Genomic DNA, 19073 nt, shown 5'->3' with positions numbered 1-19073 from the left:
GAGTAAGAAACATTGACGAGAGAGACACATCCAGTGGTTGTCACCCACACGACCCAACCAGGGCTGGGGACAAACTGCAATGGAGGTGTGTGCCCTTAGCGGGGACCAAACCCTGGTCTCTCTGGTCCGCAGGCCAACACTCTAACCACTGAGCAAAAGTGGCCAGCGTTTGAGATTTATTTTATTTTAAAAATATACCATTGATATACATTTTACTAAATATATTCACTTAGCCAACTAATATATTGATTTATCATCCTGTAACTAACTTTAAATTCCAGAAAAAGAAATGATCCATAGAATCCATCTTCAATGTGGTTATGAGTCACTGGAACTCAAGCATTTCAATGTCGAGTGATGTACATAATTCCATCATCTCTTAAGACATCATATTGACAGGTGATTACATGGGTCTGAGGTAAACTACACATGTTTTTGTCATCATCCAAGAGGGGGGCTGCTCTCACATTCAGGAAACCTGGATATTTCCTGATAGCTCAGAACTACCGTAAATTGGATTATTATAAACATGTTCTTCAATAGAAAACCTCTCAGGGAGCAAGGAACTCCAATTTGAATAGATGATTTGACTCCACAGGTATATGTTGGTGAGGAAGCAGGGCTTTCTCAAGTGATTTCTCTGTTGTAAAAATATTCACTACAGTGCCTGATGATGACTGGTCTGAACAGAGGTGGAAAATGCGGATATTCTCGACATGATGGTGTGTCTTCAAGAGTCTGAGGGTTGGGATAAATTAAAGACTTGGGCTTGAGCTTAATCTTGACATCTCGGTCATCAAAAAGATGAGAAATAATTAAGATTACTTCCACAAAATATTGTCATTTTAAAACAATAAGGTAACTAACAAAATAAACTATATGTAAATTCATACTCTCAGAAAGACTTCAGTAATGAAGTCTTGATGGTAATCAAGAAGGTGTTCAGTAATGATGGTAATTGAAATATACCATCTCAACAAACTTTTAAATATTCAAAATGGGCTTCTTGAACTAGATAGTCTTCAATTAAAGGATATTTTAAACAATTAAAGGATAGGTCACATACCATATTGTATGAATTTCAGGTGTACAACATAATTATTCAACCTTTATATATCTTACAAGTGATTATAAATCTAATATTGATCTGTCACCATACATTATTATGATATTATTGGCTATATCCCCTATGCTATATATTATACCTATGACTGTTTATTTTATTTTTTTTATCCTCACCTGAGGACATCTTTTAATTGTTTGTACAGATAGAGTGGGAGGGAGAGAGAGGAAGAGAGAGAGAGAAAAACATTGACGTGAAAGGGACACATTGAGTGGCTGCCACCTGCACGACCAACCAGGGCCGGGGACAAACTGCAACCGAAGTACGTGCCCTTAGCGGGAACCGAACCCGGGTCTCTCCGTACCGCAGGCCGACGCTCTAACCACTGAGCCAAACCGGCCAGGGCGACTGTTTATTTTATAACTGTAAGTTTGTACCACTTATTCCCCTTCGCACATCCACCCACACCCCCTTCCTCTGGCAACTATCAGTTTGTTCTCTGTATCTTTGAATCTATTTCTGTTGTATTTAGTTTTGTTTTTTAAAGTCCACATGTAAGCAAAGCATATTGTATTTGTCTTTCTTAGATTGAGTTATGTCACTTTTACTTTGTGTAACAACCTCTAGATCCATCTTGTCATCACAAATGGCAAGATTTTATTTTATTTTTTATGGCTGAGTAATAATCCATTGTGTGTGCACATGTGTGTGTACACATCACATCTTTATTTATCATTCATCTGTTGATGGACATTTAGGTTGCTTCCATTATCTTGACTATTATAAATAAAGCTGCATATATCTTTTTGAATTAGTATTTTTGTTTTCTTAGGATAAATCCCAGAAGTGGAATTTCTGGGACATATGGTAGTTCTACTTTTAGTTTTTTGATAAAAAGGATACTCCTAATTTAAGGAAAGTCATCTGTTCAATACTTCTCATGAAAAATGAAAAAAAATCTAAGCAATAATTAGAAAGTTAATGTCCTATCCTTTTTACCAAGAATAACAGCCAAAAGAACTGCACAAATTTGAACGTTTTACTCTTTTGTTAGTGTTAAACATGTATTAAATATACTAGTATACCAGTAGGCTTTACTATGGAGAGGAAGGATCATTTAACAGGGATTTCCGACTTGACTTTGGTACTAAAGTGACATACTATTCTATGTGATTTTGGCAGATTTTCTTTGAGAAACATTCTATTCAAATCACTCTTTCCTATTCAGGCCTAAGTACTAATATTTGTAAAGGTTAGTGGTCTGCAAAGAGAGGTGCACAAATATCAGAGGAAGCCAAAAAAATGACCAAAGTTAGAATAAAATTAGAAAATGTACTTTTATTTTTGAAAACATATACAATAAAATGTAGTTTTATATGTTTTCAAAGAACAACATATAGTATACTGTACAAAATGTATATAACTTCTACATAAATATACAGATGTTATTGGATGTATCTCAAATATTTTGCATATTGTGATGTTCATTTGTCTCATAGATGAAGAAATGGGTACTTAGAGAGATAAAGTAAACTGGCAAAGATCACATTAGAAATTACTACATCTAAAGAATATCCATGTCTCCTGATGTCTAATCTAGTGCTTTTTCTACTATATCATGAAACCTATAGCAATGCTCAGAAATACTCTCTGGGAAGTATCAAATTTCTGTTCTATATTGTGATTGGAATAAAGTCTAACAATAACATTTTCCCCTTTTGACACACAGATCAATGGAACAGAATTGAAAGCCCAGAAATAAAACCATATATATATATGCAAATCATTTTTTTTTTCCTTTTTTTTTTTTTTTTTTACAGATAGAGTGGGAGGGAGAGAGAGGAAGGGAGAGAGAGAGAGAAACATCGACGTGAAGGGACACATCGAGTGGCTGCCACCCGCACAACCAACCAGGGCCGGGGACAAATTGCAACCGAAGTACGTGCCCTTAGCGGGAACCGAACCCGGGCCTCTCCGGACTGCAGGCCGACGCTCTAACCGCTGAGCCAAACTGGCCAGGGCTATGCAAATCATTTTTGATGAAGGATCCAAAAAAAGCACATAATGGAGCATAGAAAGCCTCTTTAATAAATGGTGCTGGGAGCCCTGGCCGGTTTGGCTCAGCGGTTAGAGCGTCGGCCTGCGGTACAGAGAGACCCGGGTTCGGTTCCCGCTAAGGGCATGTACCTCGGTTGCAGTTTGTCCCCGGCCCTGGTTGGTCGTGCGGGTGGCAGCCACTCGATGTGTCCCTTTCACATCGATGTTTCTCTCTCTCTCTCTTCCTCTCTCTCCCTCCTGCTCTATCTGAACAAAAAATGGAAAAATGTCCTCGGGTGAGGATTAAAAAAATAAATAAATAAATAAATGGTGCTGGGAAAATTGGAAAGCCACATGAAAAAGAAGAACTAGATTACAGTTTGTCCTCATATACAAAAATTACTTCAGAATGGATTAAAGACTTACATATAAGATCTGAGCCCTGGCCAGTTTGGTTCAGCGGTTAAAGCTTCGGCCTGCGGTCCGGAGAGACCCGGGTTCGGTTCCCACTAAGGGCACGTACTTCGGTTGCAGTTTGTCCCTGGCCCTGGTTGGTCATGCGGGTGGCAGCCACTCGATGTGTCCCTTCACGTCGATGTTTCTCTCTCTCTCTCTCCCTTCCTCTCTCTCCCTCCCACTCTATCTGTACAAAAAATGGAAAAATATCCTCGGGTGAGGATAAAAAAAAAAAAAAAAAAAAAAAAAGATCTGAAACAATAAAGTACATAGAAGAAAACATAGATACTAAATTTATGGATCTTGGTTGTAGAGAACATCTTATGACTTTGACCCCAAAGGCAAAAGAAGTAAAGGCAAAAATAAATGAATGGGACTATATAAAACCAAAAAACTTCTGCACAGCAAAAGAAACTAACAACAACAAAAAGGCCACCAAGGGAATGAGAGATTATATTTTCAAACAACAGTTCTGACAAGGGGTTAATATCCAAAAAATATAAAAATCCAATAAAAAATGGGCAGAGGGCTTGAACAGACACCTTTTCAAAGAAAACATTCAAATGGCCAACAGGTATATAAAATGATGTTCCACTTCACTAGCTATTAGGGAAATGATAATCAAAATTACAATGAGATGCCAGCTAACACTTGTTAGAACAACTATTATTGACAAGACAAGTAATAAATGTTGGAGAGGTTGTGGAGAAAGGGAACCCTTGAGTTTCATTCCCTTTGCTCTGTGCTTCTGTCTTCCTGTAAAGTACATTTTATTTATCCGTTAAAATGTTGATGGGCCTTTGAGTTGTTTGCAGTCTTTGGCTTTCACAAACTGACTCTTCTAGTTCCTGTTTATTAATGACTATGTGCATGTATTTCTGTTGATATATACCTGTATGTGTTGTTGATGGTCACAGAGTTATACTATATGTTTAGCTTCACTTAATATTGTCAAAGATTTTTGCCAAGTAGTTGTACCAACTTATTTTTGAACCAGAATTTATGGAAGTACCCGCTGATGCATATCCTCACCAACTCTTAGTATTTTATGTCTTTCTACTTAAAAAAAAAATTGATGTTTTTATTGACTTGTTTTTAGAGAGAGAAATAGAAACATCAATGTAAGAGAGAAACATCGATCGGCACGTCCCCTACTGGTGATTGAGCCCACAACCCAGGCATATGCTCTGACCAGGAACGGAACCCAGACCTCTCAGTCCATGGGATGATGCTCAATCCACTGAGCCACACCAGCTGGGCACATTTCTTTTAATTAAAAATTAATATTCAATGTTTAATTGTATTGATATACCACATTTAATTTCTTCTTTCATCAGTAAATGGGTATTGGGTTGTTTCCGTTTTGGGGAATTAATTAATAATACTACTATGTACATACAATGTTTAGTAAGCATATGTTTTTATTTTCCTTGTGTATATACCTAGGAGTGAAAATACTGAGTCATATGCTAAGTCTGTTTAACCTTTTGAGGAACTGTCAAAATGGTTTCCAGAGTAGCTGCACTTTTTGACATTCCCTCCAGCAGTATGAAGGGTTTCAATTTCTCTATGTCCTCACCGATACTTGTTATTATCTATTTATTTATTATGGTCTTTTTAATGGGTGTCAAGTGGTCTCTCATTGTGGTTTGATTTGCATTTCTCTGCTGGTAATGATCTTGAGCATCTCTTCATGTGCTTACCAGCTATTTTAATTGCAAGAGAGTCAAAATTGTCTAATTTTTATGGTGGCATTTATATTTAATATAAAATAAGTATATTTAAAGGCATGGCCTGTGTTTGCATAAAAATTTTAAAGTATATTTTATCTTTTAAAAATGTGTGATTCATGCCCTGGTCAGGTGGCACAGCTGGTTGGAGCATTGTCCTGTACACCAAGAGATGGTTCGATTCCCAGTCAGGGCACGTACTTAAGTTGTGGGTTGCATCCCTGGTTGGGGCACTTGGGGGAGGCAACAAATTGAGCTTTTTGTCTCACATTGATGTTTCTCTCTCTCTTTCTGCTATAAAAGAATACATGTATGTGTGTATATGTATGTATATATACATATATATATACATACACACACACACACATACACACACACATATATATATCTTTGTGTGAGAATTAAAAACATTTATTAAATGTGATTCATTAGTAATTTCCAAATAGACAAAGTGTTGCCAGAGAAATGAGTGGGTCCAATTTCTTCATCACTAGTGGGAGTGGGGTTCTTGTGACACCTTGAGAAAAGGGATTTTCTAAGACTCTCAGTGTGGAATGAGTGGTTTTCATGTTTGTGGAGCTCTATCCTTCAGCTTCTAAAGTCCCATTTCCCTTAGTGCAGTCCTGGAATAGGGGAGCTGAGGGCTCAGCAGAGCTAGAAGCAGGGCCAGTGTCCTGACTTTCCGTTCCATGGTGGAGCTGGGTCCGATGTTGCATCAGGCCAATTCCAGTCCATTCGTTCATTCTGTGGGTCCCACGTGGCTGTGGGCCAAATGGGCAAAGGCAGAGCATGAGGGTCCCACAAGCCAGGAGTCAGACACCAGCAGAAGAGAGAGAGAGGGAGGGAGAGAGAGAGAACTTCCTTTGCTCAGGAGTTAAGCATTTCAGATTCCTCGCCCTTGCAGTGGCCACTGACTTGTTCCCAGGTGTGATTGACAGGTAACCACTTCCCATGTCAGGCAGACCTTACTGGGCATGCATCTAAACTGCCTTTGTCCAGTCCCTTCCCCACAGGTCTGTGGGGAATCGAACTGCAGCTTACTGGCAAAGCTGTACAAACGGCGTGCCTATATTATCTAGTTGTCCTTTTGCTTCTTTCCTGTTAAATAATAACCAGGTTGTTCTAATGGTATCAAAAGGATCAGCCTAATTAATGAGAGACAAAATAAACCTAGAGAATCCTGACTGGATTTTAAAAATGCTTTTTATAGTGTTATTAATCAGAGTACAAAAAGGAGTCAGATATTATCTGTCTACAAGACTTCCTTTCAACTGTGGTTCACAAATTTTGGAGCATAGCAGTGATTACAAACTCTGATGAACAGATTCAGCTGTGTATGAACATTGGGATTTCTATGGATAGACGCCCCTATGTAATTCTATCCTCATGTTCACTGTAAAGAGATTTCTAAATGTTACTGACCTGAGCCAATGATGGAAATGGCAGGACAGAGTGTCAGGGAGTTCAACCTCAAGTGCCTACTGGGGACATGAAAGCAGAGAGCACAATTACATTGAGTCTGACATCCAGCTTGACAGGATGTTGTGAAGCTGAGACAAAAGGAATGAAAATAGGACATTGGTGAGAATGGACAAATAAAGTGGAGGATGTTTCCTTTATGAAAACGTCTACTGTGCTTGTCTTATGTTCTGGTAAAACTCCAGCCACTTGGCATTGAAATACCAGGGTGACACACTTCATGCTGGATTTAGTCATAAAACACCTCTCAACCACAGCTCAGTAGAACTTGAGTTTTTCAGTGAACCTCCTAACTGCTCTTTGTCTCTTTTATCTTTTGCCCTGCACATTTGGTCATTGGCTCCTCCCAGCTAGTTTCATTTTCTAGAAGACTAACCCCAACTCCCTTATTGGAAGAGATATTGATTTGGCTCTTTTAGGTGATAGATATTCAAAAACAAAAAGGCAAGTCATTGATTTGATCAATGTTTGTCAGGTGTTTGAGCCAAGGAGATATAAACAGAATTGTGGTAACACTGAAGAACCACCTAAATCTGCTTGAGACAATAGAAAACATCGGAAACTAAGTGGGATAGAACAACATTCCCTTACAATATGAGGCAGCAACTGTCCCGTTTCCTGGCACCTGCACTGCTATCCTAAAAATGTGTGTAGCTGAGCCCTGGCTTTGTCCTCTTCTGTCCAGGAGGGAACCTTGATGCTTTTCTTAGCCCTCTCCGATCCTCCTATCTATACCCAGTTTTTGTTTTGTTTTTTACCAATGCTCTGAATATTCTTCCCTCTTGTTTCTTTCAGTGAGTTCCTCCATCGGTCAATACATTTGGCCCATCTATTTCTCCAACATATTCATATTAATTACCTTCATTTCCTTTAGTTCTATGAACTTGTTCATGTCTCTCTCACATGAAAAGAACAATTGAACTTAAATGCTCTTACTTAACTCTCCTTTCAATCTATAATTCACTTGCTTATTCCTTCCAAAACCAAGCCCCATTAAAGCCAGCATTCCTTCTTCTCAGTTCCTCACCTCTCACTTTTCGGTATCTCTATACCATTTGGTACTTTTTATTAATTTCTCTTTCTTAAGAAATTTGCTTAATTTCTAGACTGTATTATTTGTTGTCTAGACTAATTTATTCTTCCTCTCTGGAGCTCAGAGTTCTTAAATTACACCTTAGTCCAATCTGCATTCCCTCAGTTGGTCTATATCCCATTCATCTAAAGTAAGCAGATGCATATCAAGCACTCTTCGGCTCAGGGCAGTTGGGTGATTTTCTCAAAGTCACACATTGGGAACTATGTTCCAGTGCTGCACTTCTAAATATTTCTCTTTCTATTATAATTCTGTATGTTGTGAAATTTGCAACCTACATACGTAATCTTGATTACCTTGGTCTATTATTTTCTGTATTTATCACTATATAGCACATTGTATGATTTACATGTTTATCATCTGATTAAAGTTTGTTCCCATTAGAATGTAATCTCCTAAAATATTGTCAGGAGGTAGTAAATATGTGAGTAAATGAGTTAACACATCAGATATCCCTCTAATGTCAGAGGGAAAAGTAACAAAGCATGTTCTCTTAGAGTATTGGCAGTACATATGAAAACTTTTGTCTTCTCAGTTCAAGTTGATGAGAAAAGGATATATGAAAGACAGTCATTTAAAGCTTCAAGGAAAAGTAAAACGCTGCCAGGAGAACAAAACAAGAGAAGACAAAAGAGACTAGTGTCCAAACAGAAGTGCATTGTAAATTTAATGAAGACATTATTTTCTAATAAAAGTGTTGCATGCTTTTCCAGTGAGAGCATTCACTTACCAGCACTTCCATGACACCAGCCACCACCATGGTTATAGAACATACCACTTCTTAGTGCCTCTGACTTCCTCGTTGGCACATATACAAGGACAGGGGTGTGGTTGAAAGTTGTCTCAGTTACAATGATATTTTCATCTGAGGTTGGTAGAACTTTATTAAAACTCAAAAAAATAGTCAAGGAATCAACAAAATTGTTAAGTCCTAGCAGCTCAAGAAATTCAGCTTAAAAATGAATCTCTAACATCTCAGAATTCAAATTCCAAATGTCAGAGATCTATGGACATATAGGTACACTGCGGGGGCTAAAATATATATTAATACCTTCCCTCCCTCCTTCTATGTTCTGTTAGTCTGTGCTAATAACCAAATTAACTGAGACAGATTAACAGGAGAAAAATCACAGTTTAATGTATGTGCATGGAGAAGTCACATAAGCATGAAAATTCCAGACAGTGAGGCAACATTGGTATATAAGATGTTTTGCACAAAGGAGACAAGTGTAGGGGGAGCACAGGGTTTCAGATTTCAGAAGTGAGAATAGACAATTAACAGGTAGTTGAGGAAACATATTCTTGTTGGCAACTCAGAAACAATGGGACACAAAGGATGTCAAGCTAACAGGCACCTTCCTGAAGCCCTCTGTCTACCACACTTAATTCAAGTTAGGCTAAGAGGAACCTCCTAAAATCTCCTTCCTGAAGGAGTTTTCTCCTTCAGAACCTCTTGGGCAGGAAAGGGGGGCAGGGTCAAAATTTTTTCCTGAATCTTTTTGTTTCTTAATAAAGAACTTAAAATCCTTATCTCAAAAAGAAGCTTCAGAGTGGCAGAATTTTGGTCCCTTCAATACATTACCCTTTTAATAAGTTCAAATGCAATGCACTAAATATTCATACACATCCCCTTCAGTACTTTGGAAGAACCAGAAGTGCAGAGATTATGTACATATTTAGTCCTTATGCTATTGTCATAATTAGCTAGCTAATATTAATATAGGAAGAGAGCAAAGGGGAGGCCAGACATCATAAACATGCTCATCTGGGCAGCTTCACCAGGAGGCTGCAAGCTTTACACTCTCCAGGGAACCACCTGTCCATTCCTTGCAGATCACTGGGGAAAGGGATCAAACAAAGGGGAAATAAGATGGCTGCATGCGTACTGAAGTTGGGGTGATGTAAGGAAGGTGCTAGACTGTCAGTCTAGCCTGGGGAACAAAGATCATTGGCTAGGGGTCAGAGCCACTGCAAGCACATGAAATCCTGAATAGGTAATTGGTTAAACTCTTAATTATAATCCCCAAAGAGTTTTCTCTCTCTTGCTTGCTTACTTAAGCACTCCTGTTTCTCACTGGTTCCGTGACCCACACTTGTCTGTGTTTGCTCCATAGCCAAAGGGCCCTGGAAACAATGGGAACACATGCTAAGCTAGCCATATGCTGGACTGGCCTGTGCTTTAATATGGAGTGAAGTCTCTGGGCAGTGGCTTTCATTTTAGCTCTGCTGAAGACACAGCTAGACTTTTTCCATGACAAGATGGAGGAAGATGGGAGCGTGGAAGGGAACCCTCTTAATCTTGCATAGTCAATAAAGCTTTCCTTATCCTCCCATGGGGCCTCAAGAAACTCTTGTCGTGGTACCCCAAGAGCTCCTCTTCCACCAGCAACAGGTTGAGGTGCAGAAGGCACCCCACTTATTACACTTATCCCACAAAAATGTGTTGGTTCTCTACTAAGCTTCAGGGTTACACGGATGAGAGCATGAGAAATGCTCTTTCCAAGAACCTCAGAGTTAAGTTGGAAAGACAGATAAGTAAACTGTTAAAAATGTAAATGCTGCCATAAAGCTTGGCACACAGTAATTTGGGAGCACACAGCAGGTGTCTGCTGGAGTAGCAAATGGAAGAGAGTTTCAAACAGGAAGTTTAATTTTATCTGAGTTTTGGAAGTAAGACTTTTCCTTAAGAACTTGGTTAAACACAAAGAAAGAAAAAACCCTTCCAGGCCGAGAAACTAGTTTAGTTTGCAAATGGGGAAGCTTTTGTTGATCTAGGGATGTAAGGTTGTAAATCTGGATGTACATGGGGTGGGAGTTGGGGGTGGGCGTTAAGCAGCGGGTGGGAGAACAAGGGAAGGCCAGCCTGCTACTGCAAACTGTCCTTTCCAGGCTGGATAATAAGCTAGGGAATTTCCTTGGCAAGTGAAATGGGGAAACTGTGACAGATAGCTGACTCAAACTGGCCCCTTCCAGCATCCTGAGCTTCCTGCTTCCTTCTCCCTTGCATGTCCACTCCCTGAAGCTTTAAGCCCCCAGGACGATGAGGTTCTGATTGACTACAGAGACAGAGTTTTAGTCAAACTGGAGATAACATCTAGGCCTCAGATGTGTTTCATCTCCAGGGCCAGAAAATCAGCAAAACCAGATGAAGCAACATCCTGCTTACAGTGGCCATTTATACGCTGGCCAGGGACCTGTTCCCAGGTGTGACTGACAGGAAAGTACCTTCCTTATTTCACCCAGACATTACTGGGCTGGTGTCTCTTCTCTAACCTGTTCAGTTCTTTCCCCCATAGGGGACAGACCGGTGTCTTCCTGGGGAGTGTTAAACTGCAGCTTCCTGGCAAAGCTGCACAAGTGACATGCCTACACTACTAGGCCTACTCTCTGAACCTTTCCTGTTTTCATAACTAGGTTGATTGCAACGGCATCAACAGTAGGGACTGTGACCCTGAAAGGACACACCTGGAAAGCTGAGAAATATTCTACTTAGGTCCTTCCTTGAGACCTCTCCTCAAATTCCTGCCTTTAGAACACAGATAAAAACCCTTAACACAAGGGACTCGGGGTACACTCTCTCTTTGTCTGAAGCATGCCTGCACCTTCCCTGTACCCTTTGCTCAACCATGTACCCTTTGCTTTCTTTTACCTAAGCTTTAAGGGTTTTTCTTTTGCATCTATAACTTTTTTCCTGAGTCCACACAGCCCAGGTGGCTCATTTCTTCTGCCTCTGTAGCTTTCTTTCTAAAAGGCTAAATAAACTTCTTGCGCTACAGTTCCTAACTCTAAATTCTTTCTTTGCTGAACTCAAGAACCGAGGTCTAACACTGCTGCTAACACTTTCACCCTCCAATAGATCAGTGTCTGAAGCACTTGATATATATTCATCTCAGTAATATTAACAACTCACATACATATGAGATTGGTAATATTATCATATTCAGATATGAGGAAAATAAACCCAGAGAGATTAAATAAGTAGTCCAAAGTCACACAGCTTAGTAAGTGATATTTACCAGAATTCAAAATCCAGTGCTTTGATTTTTATTTAATGGACATAGCGTACTCTTTCAATAAAAGATGTGAACAGATACTCAAGAATTGCCAGAGAAGGAAGCCAGCCAAACTAGTCAGGAAAAACAAGATGAATCAAGAGAATAATTGACCACAAAAATATATATATATATAAATTTTCCAGGAATAAAAAAAGACTTTAAAACAGTTTTTATAATGTCTATCCTTTGAGAACTTTGAAAATCTATTACATTCATAAATGGTGGATATGCTGTAGGAGTAAAAAGGATGCCAGAGAAGAAGAAAAGTTAAAAAAAAAAATAGTACAGAAATATAGCTGCTTAAATAAATTTTTAAAAAGTAATTAATAGAAGGACTAAAAAAATTAATCAAGGACTTCTCACAAATTATAAGCAAAAAGTGCAAAGAAGAGCAAAAAACAAAAAGTTCTACTTCTTGAACTATGCTAGGTCTACATTACACATAGCATTAAATCAAAACTTGAGGCCATTGCTCACAGAACATGGTGTGATATGACATCTGACCTCTCCCAACTGAATTACAACTCCTCCCCTACGAATCCCAATGATTCACATGATTCCTTGAATTTATGAAAATTTTGTAGGTGGGGCATTGCACTTGCTCCTGACTCTGCTGGGAAACTTGCCCCTCAATATCTAGTCTGGTTGGTTCCTTTTTCTGGTCTGGTCTCTAAGCAGGTGTTTCTCCTTCCAAGATGTGTTCTCTGACCTTACACACAGCCACTCTGCCCCTATCATTGGCCCAAATTTCTTTTCCTCCTGCTTATCTCCTTAAAGCTACTTCTCATCATCCATTGGATTCTAATTGGTTTTTTTCTCCACCCCTAGAAAGTAAGTTCTGTGAGAATAGACTCTTTCTTTACCTGATAGGATTTGCTAGAGAGTTCACTTGTTGAGTAAATGAGAAATAAAAGATCAACCTGGGAGTTACAACATCTATCTGTTAATGTTTTATCTTCTAGAAAGATTATATATATATATATATATATGTGTATATATATATATATAGAGAGAGAGAGAGAGAGAGAGAGAGAGAGAGAGAGAGATTTTTTTAAATAAAGAAGGAATAGAAAAACTTCCCCAAGAAGCCAGAGTGTCACATCTTACTTTTTGCTGGCTAGCACCAGAGCCATAGGCAGGCAGGCAGTTGCCATGACACCGGAGGGTCTCCCCCTCCCCCTCTTCCATATCTGTACATCATGCCTCTCATCATTAACCCCTGCCAACCAGTAGGCTTACAGAGTATTTCCTTGAGAACCTACTTACATGTTCTTAGTCTATACTCTGGATTCTAAAATGATTGCATAAAAGTCTCTGATTTTCTGGTGAATTAAAAACTGAACAACACCTAAGATGGCAACCAGTATTTAATTTCAAATGAACATCACTCTCATGACATTAATACTACCTAGACAAAGCATATTTAGTAAAAGCTACTCAAATGCCTCCTCCCTTATTTTCTTATTTTTAACATGGTTCAGATAAAGAAACTGGAAACCAAGCAAACAAAGCAACAATGTTTCTAAAGAGTAAATAGATAAAAGATACAGGATTTGTTTATAAAAGGTGAATAAATCAATCAACCAATAGATCATAAAAAAAAGAAACCCACGAAAGAAACAAAATCCTAGAAAAATGAATTCTCCAGGTCAAAAAGGGGCTTGCATGTGCACATGTAAATCCATAAAACTCCAAACTTACCAAATGTACTATAGTTTTCATATGTGTTCAATCATGTTCTCCGTGGCTCCGCAAAATCATTTGGCAGAGGCAAGTAAACATAATATGCTAAAAGGAACTCACGACCAGAAGGTACAGGGATTTTCTTCCCATGATGTGGTCCTCTGCCCCTCTGGCTTCAGAAACAGGGAACTTACTACTGTTTCAGCATAGTGCACTTAGCCAGCATGCTTCGGTCCCCACCCCGCCCCCCACCAAGGAAGCTTCATTTAATATTTGAACGCAGAGTTGCTCACTTAGTTTAGTTTTAGGGTTGGCATAATAAGATTTAAATTTCACTGCCTACCAAGACATAATCATGTGAGTACAAGTTCAAGGTTAAGTAAATAATAGTAAACGAATGCCAAGTCTATCTTACTTGCATTCCAGCAACCTGACTGAAGGGTCTGTCTACCTGTTCCATCCTGGATTATACCTGTTGGAACATTCTGTAATTTCTTGTTTGTGGTGCTCTCCATGAGGACGGTTTCTTCCCTGAAATGGATTGAATCTGTTGCCCTTGTCATTGAACCTCCCATTTGACCCCTAGGGATTATGTTCTCACCATTCAAGGGGTTCTAGAGGTCTTTTCTTTAAAGAACACTCTAGCAGTCTTGCTTTCTTCGTGTAAGGAAACTGATCAGTAGAAAAAATAATAATTAAATCTAATTTTAATGATATTATTTGGCTTTCTCACTTAATTCTCCTCACAAGCATTGATTAATTGATACCATCTACATATTAAAAAAAAGGAAAGTGCAGCACAGAAAGATGAACTAACTTACCAAAGGCACAGACTTAATTATCTTTTTCTACCATAATAGTTTCTTATTACTAATGCAGAATCTATTTCTTCAATGTAGAATTATGTCTTTTCTCACCCTCCAATGTCTTTGGAGCAAGACAGCTTGGATTTGCATTTACTTCAACACTCATTAGTTGTATATCTTTATTATCATGATTTTTTTTTTGCTAATATTATTTCATCTTCACTTTACACTAAAATACAATAAATTATCTCATTATTTCAATAATAATATTCCTACTATCAATAAAATTACCCCGGGATAATCAAATTTGTTTTTAATATTTTCTACCTTAAATTCTTCCACTTGAGTTAAGTACTCAATAAAGTTGCTAAAAATTCATTCTTTTGGTAATGTTACCAATGTGATATGTGGTTAGGTTTCTTTTTTTTCTTTTCTATTCAGTTTAATATAATTGAATACAATGATTATCTATGTAGAAAATTATAAATCATACACTAAAAGTTATCAGAACTAATAAGTGAATTAAGCAAGGTCTTAGGATACAAAATCAAGATATAAAAATTAACTGTGCTTCTATATTTTAGAGATGAGAAATATACCAGTACAAATGTACCAAAATGTACATAAGTACAGTTATGTCTCTAGACCTTTGTTCTTATTCAATCCATATCCATTCATTTATTTGGCAATAATTTTGCCTGTTTTATGTGAAGTATCACATGTAATATTATGGTGATTCAGTCAAGCAAATATTTTTAGTACGTTAAACTCTGGTTAACATTGGCACTGGTGTCTTTATATACATATATTTTTTCTTTATTGATATTAGAGAGAGAGGGGAAGGGAGAGGGTGAGAGATAGAAACATCGATGAGAAAGAACATCGATTGGCTGCTTCCTGCATGCCCCCCACTGGGGATTTGGCCCACAACCTGGGCATGTGCCCTGACCGGGAATCAAACCAGTGACCTCTTTGTGCATGGGTCGATGCTCAACCTCTGAGCCTCACCAGCTAGGCGGCACTGGCTTTATTTTAAATGCTAAGTTTTTCTGTTGTAGCATCATGTCCTCCTTTAAGGAGGGCAGAGGATGAATAACTGGCACACACCAGTCACAAATGGACTCAACAAAAATACTTTTTAAAGGCTGTATTTAAATTACTTAGTTCATCATATTTCAGAAAGGCTCTATGTGTAGGTGTACATAGCACTTTAAATAAAAAAAACTATTTTATATAACATCCTCAAAATTACTATTTCTTTACTCAACTTATTTTCCCAAAATTATTGCTTAATTTCTAGATGAAGCGTTCTGTAAGCCACTCTGGAACTTGTGTTCAGAGAGGTAAAATAAACTTTCTTTTTGACAAAGTTCTCTCAGAATTATACCTACTTAGGGAAAGGCATTAAGTGGTTTGGAGAGTAAATTCTGCACGGGTCCAGTCTGCTTCTGATGTGCTCAACAATTTTATATCTTAGTGCTAAATATAGGCCTGGCCTCAGTAGGCAGTAAAGAAAAAGGTGAGTGAATAAATTAACCAGCAAAGTAAGCACTTTGCTGGCTACTGTACCTTTTTTAGATGTTTGAAATTTTATCAAATGATGATTCATAGAAATCCATTTTTTATTTTAATCCATTTATTTTTATTATCATTTATCCCTTCTATGCCCTCTTCCACTTATCCTCCCCCCTGCAATCACCACACTGTTGTCCAGAATTATTTAAAATACATATTGCTATGAGATACGAATTTTGAGTTGAGTTTCTCATCAATGTTCAGCCACTCATATTTAGAGCTATTTTCTCTTATTGGCTCTTTGACAACCTCCAGGTCCCAATTAACCAACTTTATGTTTTATTATTTTATATTGAGATATAATTGACATAGAACATTAGATTAATTTCAATGTACAACATAATAATTTAATATTTCTATATATTGTCTAATGATCACAGATTAATCAAACTTAATTGTTATTTTTGTCTGGCTAAGACAAGCTCTCTATCCTCTGATCAAAACATCAAGAGAGCCACAGATATCTTTAATACATAATCGTTTAAATTTTGTTGTCCTGGACAAGGGGTTGGGTTGTGCATGGAGAAGCATATTTTACAATGCCATTCAGGTGATATCAAAATTGGGACAAATACTTTGGGAAAGGTTGACAACTTTATTCACACCTTTGGTACATGGGGCTTCTCTAGGGATCTGAAACCATTCTAAGTGAAGCTTTGATATTAAGTAAGCAGACATTTCTTCTGACTGTGGTAAAATTTATCAAGTAAAAAAAAAGGGGGGGATGTAAAATATTAGAAATTTTTAAATAATAATGATAACAGAAAATAAAATCTAATATACTCTAAGGAACAAAAGTGGATTATTCTCAAACTAATGTATAAAAATCATTCACTGGCAGTAACAACTATTATGAACATGTGGATTTAGGAAGAGTTTTGAATAAAACATGTTCCTAACATCAATTTAGGGTCTTTGTTCTTTTTCCTGAAATACTGGGACTTGTGCATTTCCATATTGATAAGATTTTACTACAGGTTTTCATGTAGCCAACTAATACACTGATTGGCTTTTCTATAGCTGATTTGCATAAGCAGAAGAGAAATCTTTCCATGGAATGCATCTTTTATGAGGTTATGAATGAACTGAACTCTAGAATTCCGAAGTCAAGAAACATACATGAGTCATGGTCTCTTAAGACATCACACTGACAAGTGATGATGCAGGTCAGGGGTAAATCATGCAACTCGTTTGCTGTCTTTATCCACTGAAGGTGAAGCACTCACAACTAGGAACCCTGGATAATTTTTATCCACCTCTGAACTACCACCGTAAGTTAAAGTCATATAAATCTGGCCTTTCTTAAACTCGCAAGGGAGCAAGGACCTCCCTCCAACTAGTAAAATTGAAGAGATGACTTCTTTATAAAGCAGTGATTTTCAACCTTTTCCACCTCATGGCACGCATTCTGGGGCACACCAAAAAATATATTAGATTTTTTGCTGATCTGACCAAGGGGGAAAAAAAAGGAATAATTTTGATTCATTCACACCAGATGGTTATTATTGTGTTGGCTGTGGTCATTTTTTTATTTGACAGTCTAAAGGAAAGGTTGTCATTGCTCCTGGCTAAATAGTCAGGTATTATATGTTTTAAAATGTTTTGCAGCACATTGGTTAAAAATTGCTGTTCTAGAAGTATGTGCTGGTTGGAAAGCATTGCTTTCTCAGGCGATGGATCTGTAATAAAATATTCGCTCCAGAACCTGACCAGGAGTGATATAGGCCAAATTGAAAAATGTAAATTTTCTCAATATGATGGTGAATTCATATCAAAATCTTGAAGGAGAGAATATATTAAAGACTGATCTTTACTTTGATCTTGATATGTAGGTCTTAAGAGTTAAATAAAAATTAGACTGTGTTGCTTAAACAAATCAATTTAATTAAAATAATAAAATAGCCCTGGCCAGTTTGGCTCAGCGGTTAGAGTGTCGGCCTGCGGTCTGGAGAGACCCGGGTTCGGTTCCCGCTAAGGGCACGTACTTCGGTTGCAGTTTGTCCCTGGCCCTGGTTGGTCGTGCGGGTGGCAGCCACTCGATGTGTCCCTTCACGTTGATGTTTCTCTCTCTCTCTTCCTCCCACTCTATCTGTACAAAAAAATGGAAAAATATCCTCGGGTGAGGATAAAAAAATAAAAAATAAAATAATAAAATAATTACAATGTAAAAATGTATTCATAAATTTAAAATCCCTAAAAATACATAATACACATCTTGATGAAAAGTGTTAATATCAAATAGGTTTTAGTAGTAGATATTCTTAAATTAAATGTAAGTTTTAATTTCTAAAACAAACAAAAAATCAGCACCACTCTTCATAAAATGTATAAGATCTTTTCTTACAATGTTAGTTTCATACTTATATAGCCCAGACTTATAATTTGAACAATTACTTATATTTTAGTCTCTTTCTCATTATTAAGAATATTTAAATATGTTAATAGGTCGACAAACATTGAGATATGATAGAATGTTATTTCTTTTTTAGCTCTGATACTAAGGAAATGTTAGATCTTGGATAAATCTAAATCATGTGGAACTATTAATTTTTAATTGTTTGAGCACTGCTCTGTCTTTTCTAAGTCTAGTCCCTAAGGCACAATACATTTTTTACAGTTTTCTTTAAACCTAATTTCCCTGCAATGTGCTTCTTGAACAAAATGATCATTGTATCTCATTGTATCTAACAATCCAGGTGTTTTTTTTTCCGAACTTAGTAGTGTTTGGGTAAATTCGCAACATCATTCAGACTTTCAAAAGGTTGTCTTTGCCCTGGCCAGTTTGGCTCAGCGGTTGGAGCATCAGCCTGCGGACTGTTCTCTTAACAGCTAGACCACTAGCCAAGACTTCAGGTATAATTTTGAGTGGTAGTATATATCCAATTTCATGAGAATGTTTAATAATGAACATTAAGTGTGATTTTTTTTTTTTTATGTTTTTGTTTATATACTTTTTCCAATTTAGGAAGTTTCCTTAATCATTAGTTGTCACTCAGGAACCAAAACAAGGCATGTACTCCCAATACAAAATCAAAAGTAAAATTATGTTTTTACCAACATGATATTTGAATTTTTTTGCTATTAAATAAAAGTTAT

At 37.4% G+C, this 19073-nt stretch overlaps 1 pseudogene; it reads right to left on the bottom strand.

The window, feature by feature from the left end:
• Positions 1–215: 215 nt before the first annotated feature.
• On the bottom strand, positions 216–14111 carry LOC118617661 (annotated as a pseudogene).
• Positions 14112–19073: the final 4962 nt, after the last annotated feature.

Source organism: Molossus molossus, unplaced genomic scaffold (genome assembly GCF_014108415.1).
Source record: "Molossus molossus isolate mMolMol1 unplaced genomic scaffold, mMolMol1.p scaffold_m16_p_5, whole genome shotgun sequence".
In the NCBI taxonomy this organism is placed as follows: Eukaryota; Metazoa; Chordata; class Mammalia; order Chiroptera; family Molossidae; genus Molossus; species Molossus molossus.
This window is presented reverse-complemented; position numbering and strand designations above follow the sequence as displayed.